The following is a 15,115-nucleotide window of genomic DNA, read 5'->3' on the forward strand; positions in this document are numbered from 1 at the left end:
TGACGAAAAATATAGCAGACAACAAATTAAATGTGTCCTTGTATTAAATATATTACACCTTGTACAAACTTGTACAGTTTCTAAGAAACTGAAAGTAAAACATAGACTAGATCTTAATGTTTATGGCATCTACTGTACGTTGGTTTCATAATGATGCATAACAAAAAACCAGATTTCATTCGCTGCTCATAAATTATTAATTACAAAAATAGAAAAGAGACCATAAGTGGGAGATGAGTAAATATTCCTTTCTAGAAATTGTGTTTTTATTATAATTTTAATTTGAACTTTTTTGCTTTGAGCGCAACAAACTCATTCATTATGTCACTGAAGTCGGGTTTACCAGCTGCCACGTATTATATCGACAGGATAAGTAAACTGGAGTCTGCCTTCATCCGTGCCCAACCTTAAGTAGTTGCTTATCATTAATTTGCCGAAATCTTACATCATACTCCGACCGAAACTTGCAGAGTAGCCAAATCTGAAGCCTGAGACCGTGTCGGCGTTCATCAAGTATTTCATCCGAAACTTGAAAGTACTTACATCGGTAACTAGATCCACTGTATCAATCTGGCACCATAATGAGCTGCATTATAAGATATAGAGCCTCATTCGCTCTAGAATAACAACAAAATAACAAATACATAATCAGGACCCACTTCCACTAGTCTTATAACACCAGATGTTTCAGCATAGGATTGTTTACGCGAGTGTTCAACATAAATGGCTCTGAGCACTATGCGACTTAACTTCTGAGGTCATCAGTCGCCTAGAACTTATAACTAATTAAACCTAACTAACCTAAGGACATCACACACATCCATGCCCGAGGCAGGATTCGAACCTGCGACCGTAGCGGTTGCTCGGCTCCAGACTAGCGCCTAGAACCGCACGGCCACTCCGCCCGGCTGTTCAACATAGATTAAGAGAGTGTAGCCGCCTAAGTGCGCAACGACTAACAAGTCACGTAATATTATTAATCTGCCACAGAAGGCGTACTCTAGATTTTTTTCTTTATTTGCGTAACATATAGTAACACTCGAAACTTGAGAGGTGGTTCAAATGGCTCTGAGCACTATGGGACTCAACTGCTGAGGTCATTAGTCCCCTAGAACTTAGAACTAGTTAAACCTAACTAACCTAAGGACATCACAAACATCCATGCCCGAGGCAGGATTCGAACCTGCGACCGTAGCGGTCTTGCGGTTCCAGACTGCAGCGCCTTTAACCGCACGGCCACTTCGGCCGGCCACTTGAGAGGTGCAAATATATTCGCTGGAGGGGGAAGTACAACATATATCTCCTCTACCTTTTTTGTTTACATCTTCCACCGTCACGCCTCGCTCCAGTCCTCAGTAACTGGCAAAAAATGGAAGTCTAGGTTCAAATAGCAGGTTCCCTCCAATAACCGCATGCTATCGACTAAGATCCTACAACACTGTTGCGAAATAGCAGCAGCTAGAACGTAACTGAACGAGAGCGAACTCAGCAGTCGCCGGCTGGGCGAAACAACTGCACTTTTGACACACAAACTACGTCAGCGATAATTGGTTAGGTATTAACCAATTTCTCTTTCTTCTTTTCTTGTTTTCTGTCTCTTTTTGCCTCCCCCCCCCCAAACTCTTGTTACGGCCCCATGCCTACACACAATTCTTATGTTACCTGGACACTGTAGCTAGTGTAGCGCAAAGAATCTTCACTCTGCACCGGAGTGCGCGCTGATATGAAACTTCCTGATAAATCTGTGGCGGGCTGGGTCTCGAACCTGGGACCTTTGTCTTTCATGGCAAGTGCTCTGCCGACTAAGCTATCCAAGCACGACTCATAAACAAGGGTTGTACGTCGTGCTTGGATGGCTCAATCTATGAACACTCATTCTTGGAACTTCCCCTCATGCTGTGACTACGGCATGTCCCCGCAATATCTTTTCTTCTAGAAGTACTAGTCGCAAAAGGTATGCAGGAAAGCTTCTGTGAAGTTTGCAACGTAGCATATGAGGTACTGGCGGAAGTAACGCTGTGCGGGTAGCACTTTGGAAGTCACGATTGATTGCTTCCGATGATTACAGGCGATTTTTTTAGAACCGCTGTCTGCACTGTTCGATGGTCCCTGTCTGGCAGAACGTGAGGCGTGCCTAGCGTTGGTTTAGCTGTGATTGTTACTTTGCATTTCCACTTCACAGTCACATCACCAACTGTCCTCTCGGGCAGCTTAAGAAGAATTGAAATGTCGCCGATGGATTTGTTACTCAGGTGACATCCAATGACTAGTCCACGTCCGAACTCGCTGAGGTTTTGTGACCGACCCGTTCTACTGTTACTGCTCCTCTCCTGACAACAGAGTGTTCTCCAACCACGTTTTACTCCGATGAACCCGCCTTTCGTGGCATATAGTTCGCTTTACATACTTTTGATGAGATTGTGTACAATTCACGTAGGTATCCATACACACGAAATTTTCTGATCTCCGTTATATATATCATTCGGAAGTGGACCCTCTATTGAGCTTAACGCAACGCGAAGGAATCTTCCGGTGATTTGGTTCTGCAGATTAATCTACCTAATCAATAGAACCTATTTTATACAAGAGGATGGTTAGAATAACATACAGGATGGTCAGAAACAGTCTGTAAAGTTTGTTGCAGGGTAGGTTTTAGTGAGAAATAATTGTTAAGAAAACGATTAGATTTGTTGCGCCGTTTCCGAGTTAATTAGCCTTGAAGATAGCCATTTCGCACGCAAATTCGAGCGGCCCGCCAGAGACGGTGTCGGCAAACGTGTTCTTCGTTTTGTTTCCTGAAACCGAAACAATAGAGCGATAGAATAATTGGATATGGGACGTTGGTAAGGATCGAACCAGAGTCAAAGGCTGAGCAGTCTTATGGGATGCAAGATCAACCGATAGTAACTGCATCTGGCGGGCCGCTTGAATCTGCACGCTCAGTGGCCTGATTGGCTAACTCCATTACTAATTAACTCCGAAACGACACAATGTACCAATTTTTTTTCTTAACAGTTACTTCTGAGCACAACCTACCCTGCAACACACTGTAAATTTTTCGGACTGTTTCTGACCACATGCTATACTCCTAAAGATGTGTACTGTCAATCGGTCATTTCTTTTGGTCAAGTTGTGTCATAAATTTCTAATTTGGTTTGGTACTATTTCATCAGCCATCCGATCTACCCATCTAATCTTCACTATTCTCCTGTAACGCCACACTCCAAAAACTTCTGTTCTCTTCTTGTCTGAACCGCTTACCATCCACGTTTCGCCTGCCTGCAAGGGGACATAACCCTATCTTTGTAATCTATGGTAACAAATTTCTGATTTCCAGAAACGCTTTTCTTTTTACTGCTAATCCATATTTTATTTCCTCTCTACTTCGGCCATCGTCATAAATTTTACTGCCCAAATCGAAAAACTCATCTGCTACTTTTAGTGTAGCATTTCCTAATCCAACTGAGTCTCTCAGCATCGGCTGAGTTAATTCCACTACATTAGATGATGTCGTTTTACTTTTGCTGACGACAGTAAGTGGCGTAGTCGTGTGCCACTGTTTGTTATGTACCGTATACCATGGCTACAGTTTTCAAGTCCGGCCAACTACACACTAACCATGGGAATCACACAAACCCAAAACATACGTAGTTAACGCGTTTAACATTTTACTCAGAATGGTTGCACAGCCCAAACGCCGCAGTACGCAAGACAAGTATAAATGTAAATAAATAACAGCCATCTCCGTCAATCTGGGTCATAAAGGTTTCAAGGTTGCCTGTCACAAGCCAGGATAAACGAGGAGTAATAGAGGAGCAACACCTCTTAAAAAAAGAAGAAAACCTTGGTTCACCTGGCCCGCCCTATAGTGCCATGTGAGAGACCCTTGCCAGAATTATGGTGGAGACTTCAGCGCCAGTGAAGACGGAGAAGATGGACTTCTGTACGGCGGAGCTGGCTAAATAAGGAGCCTCTTCTCCAAGGCTAAAGTGGACAGTGGGAACGACAGTTAAACATTTCAGTGGCGGCTGAATCAGTAATATTCCTGGCTAACAACCAGGCCTTATTTTAGGAATTCAAGGATGACCCAACATTTCCTAATCTCTAAAATTTACAATTTCAAATTGCCAAATGGGAAGTTCGCACAATGGATGTACTATCCTAGAATGGATGTACTATCCTAGGTGGTAAATTTGATGAGAAAGGAACCATTACATCTTGTAATGCATTGGGACCTAGGGTTATGGGAAGTCCAAAGTTTGCGATGATGAAGAGATGACAAACCGTAAGTTCAGAAAGAAATACTACTTTGGAACATTAAATGTAAATTCTCTTCTGCAATCAGGAAACAGGTGAATTGGAATTGTTTCTACAGAAGAACCATATACAAATCTTAGCAGCGCAGGAAACGAGATTCTTAGATGATAATGTAGTTGACACACAACAATACAGAATCTATAAAGTGAAACCAGCAGTAAAAATAATGGAAAACATTATCGTAGAGAGCATAACAGAATTTACGTCCAAATAAGAAAGAATGTGCTTGTTAACAAGGAAGAGAATGAATGAAAGTTATGCCTTTATAAATTGCCAAGCACCTGTAAATGATGATAACGGAAGAAATCTGCAGGAAGTACATTAGTTTAGGGATCTTTTAGAATACGAAATCTCCAACATACCTAAAAACGATAAAGTACTTCTCAATGCATAAATTGGGAAGGAAAAGAAATTTAAGAATATTGTAGGGGAATACCGAGCACATTTAAGAACAAACAGAAATGGTGAATGCCTGATCAACGTGTGTAAAATGTTCCAGTTAAAACTGATGCCCACACGTTTTCGTAAAGTACCGTATAATCCAAATCCAAACCTAGTAGAATTTTAGTTGGGTCACGCAGCCATATCTAAAAGGTATATCATGGAAATTACAAACGTTAAAGTAATCGAAAATGTGAAATTTGATTCAGATCATTACCTGTCTAAGACTAAAATACGATTTCTGCCATACAAAACAAGAAATACAATCGAGAAAGTAATCAGATATAACTCCTCTACAGCTAATATTACAATAGAAAATATAGAAAAAATTAGAGAAGGAATTGAGACAGCAAAACAAGGTAACTGGCATGAACTCTACGTACAAATTAAAAAGCATCAGAGAAAACTTTAGACTGGCCAAGAGCGAAAGGAAGACATGGCGGAACGAAGAATGTGAAGAAGAACAAAGAGCTCAAAAATGGAGAAAATGGAGGTGTGTTCAAAATAAGAACAACATTTAGTAGAATTCAGACCACAAAGAAATGAAACATCAAAAATAATTCGAAAAATCAAAAGCACTTTTGGAAAAGCTCAGCTTATAGAAATGCAAAAAAAAAAAAAAAAAAAAATTACAAAAATAATACTAGAAATTTTTACCAAACTTAAAAGGTATCAACCACCAATCATATGTTTCAAAAATGAAAATGGCAAAACAGGACTAAGTAACAAAAAATTGCGTTATATAAGCCAACTTTTTGGACAGGGTTTCAAAATATCCAGTTCCAACATTTAAAATGGAATGTCCCTCAGTACTACAAAATCTACTAGATTTCCCACCAACACAGCAAAATTTTCATAAGCCATCGAATCACTTAAAACCAACAAAGCGAGTTGTGAAGACTCCATTAGAGCAGAATTATTGAAATGGTCAGAACCAAAGATTATAAATGATCTACAATGCTTTTTGAGAAGAACTGGAAAATTGAAAAGATTCCAAAACTGTGGAAAATAGAATTAATCCACCCGCTACGTAGAAAGGGAGATGTCGACAATTACAGAGGACTATCACTTATGCCAGTGGCAAACAAAGTATTATCAAAAATTCATCTAGACAGAATGGTAGAAACTTTACACAAGAACTGGGAGAATATCGGGGAGGTTTTCGAGCGGGAAGATCCCGCACAAAACAGATTTTCGACCTAAAATCTACAATTCGTTACAGAATGTCAACTATCAAATCTATAATATCATCATTTACTGATTTAAAAAATATTTGATTCTGTAGGGACAAAGACAATAGATAATATCGTTAGAGAATTTGGTGTTAAACCGAGATTAGCAAATATAATTCAAGAAACTTTGGCGAAGACGATATAAAACGTTAAATTTATGGGAGAACTGTCTGACATTTGAAATAAAAATACCTTTAATCCACAAGGTGATGGTTTGTCATCATTACTCTTTAATCAAGTGCTAGAAAAAAATGCAAAGATCTGGAATCTGGAGCTAAAGAATTACAAAACTCAACCAATCCCTACGAAGGAAAACAAATGGAATTATGTTAAACTTCCTAGCTTTTGCCATACTTTCAGAAAATCTGACAGATGTAGTTATTCAAATAAATCTTTTTGAAGAAATAGAAAATAGAATTGATCTCAAAATTTCAGCTCAAAAAACAAAATTCATGACAAACATAAAAAATGCACCAAAATTCATAGAAACGCAAATAGGTAAAATAGAACAAGTAGGTGGATTCAAATACCTTGGAAAAACTATACAACAGAATGGATTAGAAAAATTTGTAGTGGATGTAAGATTTAACAAAATGGTAAGAGCATTTGGTTTGACACATTTACAATAGGAAATGCATATCTGGAGAAACAAAACTAAAACACTATTCCACAGTGATAGAACCAGAATGTTTATATCTATGTGAATGTCTGACAATGAACTATAAGCGGAACGGAACAGAGGCACTTGAAAGACAGATAGTTCGGGAACAAATGGGTGCAATACAAACTACGGATGGCTGGGAAATGAGAAGTAATGAGGATAGCTGGCCGGAGTGGACGAGCGGTTCTAGGCGCTACAGTCTGAAACCGCGCGACCGCTACGGTCGCAGGTTCGAATCCTGCCTCGGGCATGGATGTGTGTGATGTCCTTAGGTTAGTTAGGTTTAAGTAGTTCTAAGTTCTAGGGGACTGATGACCACAGCAGTTAAGTCCCATAGTGCTCAGAGCCATTTGAACCATTTTTTAATGAGGTTATATGCAAAAGCATAGAGAAAATATCGGTAGTAATGACCAAAATAAATGTTTTTGGACACCTCTACCGAATGAACGTGTTGTGTCCTTGTCAATGGACGAAACCGGAGCTGGCGCGCTGAGATAGTTTCCGACTGGCGCCACGGGTGGTGCTTTGAAGTTTGCCGCTAGCCACAAGTGCGGCGCAATCAGCAATTTCCGCGCAGCCACGATGGACTTCCGCTGTGATAAGCGCGGCCACGGGCAGCAATGGACGGTTCGTGTTCGGTGTTGGCTTACAACAGTTCTAGGGCGGAGTTCCATGGTTGCTGTTCGTAGCTACAGTTCATAGTGGAGATTAGCCTGCGAAACATAATCTTCAAGTGGAGTCGCCTATAGCTTTCGCTTATGGACAAGTGAATACTACAGTGATTGACAGTGTGCGTCCCAGGACGGACATAGTCTTGCTGACGTTGTATTCAGTAACGCACCATTGATAGGCCACTATTTCATTGTATCTGTCTGCAAGGATACCCAACGAGTTGCTGTACAACGTATGTCCTGCAGTGCAATAAAGTGTGTATTTTTGTAATTTGCTTGCATTGTCACAGTTCCTCGGAGAAGCTAAACCTAATACGACGTGTGCGAGCCGTTCTACCCAGATGATCCGTATGTATCAGAACGGGACCTGGCTCACAAAACAAATATTCCTATATTTCTGGAAGAAGAAATTACAATAGCACGTATTACAGAAATATGGAAAGATCTAGATAGAAACAACACCAAAGAAACGGAACTAGCCGACAGGAATCTTTTGAAGAATAAAATATCAAATTTAGAACGCTTTAAATGCAAATGAAATAAGAAATCGGCAACTACATCGACAAAAAAGTAAAAGCCGTTGCAGGAAACTAATTTCTTTGAACCATGTAATCAATCAGTAACAGGTCTTCTCAGCTATTCATGTGCAGTATGTAACATTTGCTATTAAACAGAGCAAAAACAAAAAATCAACTGCCTTGGTTGAGATATGAACGAAAAATCAGCTGCCTTGAATGATTAACGAATCGAGCAAATGGAAACTTTAACTTAAAAAAAGAAATGGATTCCCCGACTGTTCAGCAACTATGTGAGCAGAAGCCCAATCCCATACAGCCGGCGGAAGGGCCAAGTGATCGAATTGCTGAAACGCGGCAAAGAAAGGAAATAATCCAAAGAATTTTAGACTAGTCACACTTAACAACTGCTGGAAATATTTGTTTTTCAAATCGACTATTACTTATAACCGACCAATTCTGTCCTGGCAAAAGCAGTACCAGACAGCTGCTAAATCTCACTAATTTCACAAAAAATGGGTTTGAAGCTCGTAAATTGACAGGAGTGGTATTTGTTGACTTGCCAGCAGCATATGACACTGTCAGTCACCAGCTACTACTGGTCAAAGTCTACACCTGAGCAAGGATTCTAGCCTAACTAGGCATTCGCCACTCCTTTGCAGAATCGCGGGTTCTTCGTCGACTTCAAAGAAAAGCATAACCGATGGAAACTATACAAAAACGGCCTCCGACAGGGAAGTGTGCTGGCTACAATTGTGTTCAGTATGTACACGAATGACCAGACCCGTAGCACCCAATAGCAGGAGCTTCTTGTGTGTCGATGACCTTGCTGTAGACACCCAGAGCACACACTTTGAACCAATGGAGGACACACTCATTAATGCCCTCGAACGCCTTTCTAGATACTACAACAACCAACTTAAACTAAAAAAGATGCAAGTGCGTGGTTATTATTTGAGGAACAGGGAAGCTAGTCGCAAATTAATGACAGTAGAGTCAGGTGTCGAAGTGTAACACAGTGAGACTCAAAAATATATAGGAGTTACATTTGATGGATTCTTACTTTGAAGAAGGACTGCTTCAGCTGCAAGTCAAAAGTTTCCATCAGGAACAATCTTCTGACGAAGCTGGCCAGATCACAATGGGAAAATCAACCTGAAACTCTTGATCAATTGTGCGACGGCACTATGTTATTGTGCGGCAGAGTATGCATGTCCTGTTTGGTGTAAGTCAAAACGTGGCAAACAGACGGACATAGCTCTCAATGAACCTTCAGAATCATAACGGGTTGCCTGAAACTCACTCCAGTCGAATGGGCTTACCACCTCCTGTTCGAATAGAAGTAGCTGCGAAGGAGGAAATAAATAAAGTTGAGCAGGGGAGAATGCATCCTCTGTATGTGCACTAACCACACCCGCAGCGATGAAGTTAAGGAGTTACAACATCGATGGCACTTAGTACCGCTACTCAAAAAGCTAGGTTGCAACTATGGAGGGCTAGGACCTACTTTCTCCCTTGCTGGAAAAGAATTTTAGAAACTCTGCCTCCTTGCTATGATGAGAAGTTGACGACTTGGAAGTCCCTGAATAGACTGAGCACTCTAGCTGGCATATCAAAGGTTAATTTGGCAAGATGGGACCAGACTGTTCATCATATGCTTCGATGACGACTGTCTCCAGCCTCCTGCTGAGTTTCATCAAGGGACAGAAAATACACTGGAAGTGGCCAAGTTTTGGGTAAAAATAATATAGTTATAACTGTATATAATGTGTATGTTTCTGATACGAGAATAAATAAATAAACTGTTTTTCTTGAGAGGTTAACTGCCGATCTCTGGACCATGAGTGGATCCGCTGCAGGTCTTTCTACATTCCGCTAATATTTTCAAGAGTTGAATTCCTCTGTATACAGCATCATCGTCGACGAACAGCATCATGAGAATTTTGGTCGTACGTAAAATCTATGAATGCTACAAATAATTCAATACCTTCTCTTGCTGACAGTACGGGTAATGTAACTGATGATGATAAACAGAAGGCCGAAATTCTAAACCCAGCTTTCAAAAACTTGTTTACGATAGAGGACTGCAGCACCATTCCCCCTTTCAATTATCGAACAAACGAAAGGATGGCTGACAAAGTGTTTAGTGTATCTGGGATTGTAAAACAATGAAGATCCTTAGACGCCAGAAAGGCATCTGGCCCAGACGGTATCCCCGTAAGATTTTAAGTTGACTATGCTACAAATATAGCACCATTCTTATCCGTCATCTATCAGAGATCATTGGTACGGCGGAAAGTTCCACGGGACTGGAAGAAGGCCCAGGTCATAGCAATCTATAAAAAGGGTAGAAAATCGGATGCACATAATTACCGGCCAATTTCACTGACATCGATTTGTTGTACAATCGTGGAACGTATTTTGTGTTCAGACATAATGACCTTTCTAGACTCTGAGAAGCTCATCTGCAGAAGCCAGCACGGTTTTAGGAAACAGCGATCATGCGAGACACAGCTGGCCCTCTTTGTGCATGATATACAACAGGCTCTAGATACCGGCTCCCAGGTTGATGCCATCTTTCTCGACTTTCAAATGGCGTTCGACTCAGTTCCGCACTGTCTCTTGCTACAAAAAGTGCGCTCTTACTGTCTATCCAGTGACATATACGGTTAGATAGAAAGTTTTCTAACACACAGGGAGTAGTATGTCGTCCTGAATGGGGTAACTTCAACAGAAACAAGAGTAACTTCAGGTGTGCCCCAGGGCAGCGTAATAGGTCCTCTGCTTTTTACGATTTACATAAACGATCTGGTTGATGGTATTGACAGCGGCGTTAGACTGTTTGCCGATGATGCTGTAGTCTACAGGAATGTAGTATCACACGAAAGTTGTGAACAAATCAATGAGGATTTGCAGAAAATAAATTGGTTGGTTGGTTGGTTTGGGGAAGAAGACCAGACAGCGTGCTCATCGGTCTCATCGGATTAGGGAAGGATTGGGAAGGAAGTCGGCCGTGCCCTTTCAGAGGAACCATCCCGGCATTTGCCTGTAGCGATTTAGGGAAATCACGGAAACCTGAATCAGGATGGCCGGACGCGGGATTGAACCGTCGTCCTCCCGAATGCGAGCCCAGTGTCTAACCACTACGCCACCCCGCTAGATCGCAGAAAATAAATGCGTGGTGTAATGACTAGCAGTTATCTCTCAATATTAGTAAGTGTAACCTACTGTGTATAACAAGGCGAAAATCCCCATTAATGTATGAGTACAAAATAAATGATCAGTCTTTGGTAGCGGTAACATCAGTCAAATATCTGGGTGTGACTATTCGAAATGATCTCAAATGGAATGATCAGATTACATAAGTAAGGCGAACTCTAGATTGTGGTTTATTGGTAGAATCCTGAAGCGATGCAGTCCTTCAACAAAGGAAATCGCTTACAATACGTTAATTCGTCCGGTCTTGGAGTATTGCTCGTCTGTATGGGACCCTTACCATTTGTATCTGATTCAAGAGATTGAGAAGGTCCAAAGAAGAGCGGCAATATTCGTGACTGATACGTTTAGCCATCGCGAGAGCGTTACAAATCTCTTAGAAAGTTTGAAGTGGGGCAAACTTGCAGATAGATGACACGCTAAACGGAAGGGGCTGCTCACTAAATTCCGAAATCCAATCTTCACCGAGGATGTAGAGCATATATTATTACCACCAACTTTCAAATCGCGCAGTGATCACCATTCAAAGATGAGGGAAATTAGAGCTCGTACTGAGGCGTTCAGACAGTCGTTTTTCCCTCGTGCGATCCGCTAGTGGAGGGGGGGGGGGGGGGCGGGGGGGAATATGACTTTGGCGCGAATTGTGCCCTCCGCCACACACCGTATAGCGTCCCCAGTGCTATATTACGAAAAGACTTAAAAAAACAGTATTTATAAAGATGAGACATTTAAAAATTGAATAATATTTATTTTTATCATTTCTCTGTGTATGTTTCGAGGGCAAAGAAATATAACAAAATGGTCTAAAGAGACAAGATACGCTCTTTTGTTAATTTTTTAGTCGTCTTCACTTCTTCTCTTGTCTTGATTGCGTGTAGACGGACCTCTTGTGTGTGCTGGCAAATGTAAGCTTATTTCTTCTAATTAAGCAGATAATATATTCATTTAATATTATTGTGCACTTTTAATTTGTAAGAGGTGATTCCGATTTCATGTCCGCCTTCCTTGAATTAACCTGCATTCAAGTGATTTACAGTTCAACAATCGCAGCGGCCGATGCAGCCGACGACGCCATTACGTGGAGATATTAACTTATAAAAAAATTAGCGGAAGCGAAAAACACGCCCGCTATTAACATAATATTCATTTTTCTCCGCAGCCGCACGAAGTTGCAGAAAAAAAGTAGCTTTAAGATTCTTATTTTCAGTACCATAGCCGAGAGCCAGAGCCAGGACTCAATACAATGGTTAACGGAGGTAAGAAAAAATACTCTCGCGCGTGTGTGGGCCGCAATTGTAATTAATAACTGAAGATTTTTTGCTTTAAAGTGAACTGACTGGCCGAGGAAATTAATGTAGTGTTGGCAGAAGAGCCAACACTGTTTTTCTAGAGGAGGCCGAAATGCATGCGTTTAATTACACGCTGACTGGCGTGAGGTCTGGAACAGGACAATATCTTGAGAATTGTAAATAAAGTACGTAGATGATGTAATACTTAACTTTAATCCACAATTGGTGAACATTGGTCTTGTTACTGTACATGCTTCATTAGATACATAGCAAAGGATAAATGGCGCCTTGCTAGGTCGTAGCAATTGACTTAGCTGAAGGCTATGCTAACTATCGTCTCGGCAAATGAGAGCGTAATTCTCAGTGAACCTTTCCTAGCAACGTCGGCTGTACAACTGGGGCGAGTGCTAGTCAGTCTCTCTAGACCTGCCGTGTGGCGGCGCTCGGTCTGCTATCACTGATAGTGGCGACACGCGGGTCCGACGTATACTAGCGGACCGTGGCCGATTTAAAGGCTACCACCTAGCAAGTGTGGTGTCTGGCGGTGACACCACATTTAGTATGAAGAGTTTATTCCATTGTTCAACTTATATGCTCATGTTTTAAGATTCAGTGAGTCTAACGTTCACTAACGTAACAAATAATTTAAGATTAATATTGTTAAAAAGGAGAACTTTAGGATAGCATTTAATCGTAAATCAAAATTGAATGAAATATCATTTTTATTAAGGTCCACCACGTAAGTCGGCAACAATCAAATAATAATAATAATAATAGTAAAGGAAACAAAAGAAAAATTCGGAGTAGGTACTAAAATTCATGGAGAAGAAATAAAAACTTTGAGGTTCGCCGATGACATTGTAATTCTGTCAGAGACAGCAAAGGACTTGGAAGAGCAGTTGAATGGAATGGACAGTGTCTTGAAAGGAGTATATAAGATGAACATCAACAAAAGCAAAACAAGGATAATGGAATGTAGTCTAATTAAGTCGGGTGATGCTGAGGGAATTAGATTAGGAAATGAGGCACTTAAAGTAGTGAAGGAGTTTCGCTATTTGGGGAGCAAAATAACTGATGATGGTCGAAGTAGAGAGGATATAAAATGTAGGCTGGCAATGGCAAGGAAAGCGTTTCTGAAGAAGAGAAATTTGTTAACATCCAGTATTGATTTAAGTGTCAGGAAGTCATTTCTGAAAGTATTCGTGTGGAGTGTAGCCATGTATGGAAGTGAAACATGGACGATGAATAGTTTGGACAAGAAGAGAATAGAAGCTTTCGAAATGTGGTGCTACAGAAGAATGCTGAAGATTAGATGGGTAGATCACATAACTAATGAGGAAGTATTGAATAGGATTGGGGAGAAGAGAAGTTTGTGGCACAACTTGACCAGAAGAAGGGATCGGTTGGTAGGACATGTTCTGAGGCATCAAGGGATCACCAATTTAGTATTGGAGGGCAGCGTGGAGGGTAAAAATCGTAGAGGGAGACCAAGAGATGAATACACTAAGCAGATTCAGAAGGATGTAGGTTGCAGTAGGTACTGGGAGATGAAAAAGCTTGCACAGGATAGAGTAGCATGGAGAGCTGCATCAAACCAGTCTCAGGACTGAAGACCACAACAACAACAACAAATAATAATAATAATAATAATTGATTAAACTGCGACGGCCGACGGACGCGAGAACCGCTTGGTGGCTAGCGCAGTACATATGTAGATATGTAGATGAACCTCCGATCACGCGCAGCACCCCAAGTGATCTACGGTCTGTGTTACGATCAAAGAGGGAGTCGCGGTCTCGGCAATAATGTCGGACACGATGTAACGGAAGTGCCGCACAGTACTACTGTTAAGAGTACGTAAGTGTGAGTGCAGGTGTCGGAGTGAGAACTTTCGCTGCGCCTGCGCTCCCCTGGCGAGGCGTCTGGCTGGCGATGTTTGGCGGCCGACCGGAGCAGGCTGTGCAGATCCGTCCCCTGGTTAGCGGCGCCGCGTTCGCAGAAGGCGGACCCACGCGCCGCAGGCAGTGACTAACGCCGTTTTACGGCGGCCGCTGGAAACCCGAACACAACATTCCGCGGATTCGGGTGATGCATGCGGCGCGGCATATCGTATCACATCGCTGTCTGCTCGTCCTCACTGCGACCCGCTCTCTGCAAATGGACGCCTCTGGCGCCGGCTAATTGGAAAGGTTTCCGGAAGCGGGGTCTACCCGGAAGTGGCGTGGCGGATTCGTTCCCACCCAGTCTGCACGTCTACGCGGAGAACACATTGTCCGTGTATCTCTGTACGCAACCCAGCCCTTAATATCTATACACGTTATATGAGAATTAAAGTCCCCCATGGCCTTTTTCTTTTTCTATGTGACGCATATAGGCAGTCTGGCCTGGCAACGGAAGACAACAATACCAAAGCTGAAATTTTAAATTTAGCATTTGAGAAATCTTTCACGCAGGAGGATCGTACAAACATACCGCCGTTTGAGTCTCGTACAGATTCCCGTATGGAGGAAATGGTTCAAATGGCTCTGAGCACTATGGGACCCAACTGCTGTGGTCATCAGTCCCCTAGAACTTAGAACTACTTAAACCTAACTAACCTAAGGACATCACACACACCCATGCCCGAGGCAGGACTCGAACCTGCGACCGTAGCAGTTGCACGGCTCCGGACTGCGCGCCTAGAACCGCGAGACCACCGCGGCCTGCGTATGGAGGACATAGTGATAAACATCCCTGGGGTTGTGAAGCAGCTGAATGGGTTGAAAATAAATAA

This window comes from Schistocerca piceifrons, chromosome 4 (genome assembly GCF_021461385.2).
Source record: "Schistocerca piceifrons isolate TAMUIC-IGC-003096 chromosome 4, iqSchPice1.1, whole genome shotgun sequence".
Lineage (NCBI taxonomy): Eukaryota > Metazoa > Arthropoda > Insecta > Orthoptera > Acrididae > Schistocerca > Schistocerca piceifrons.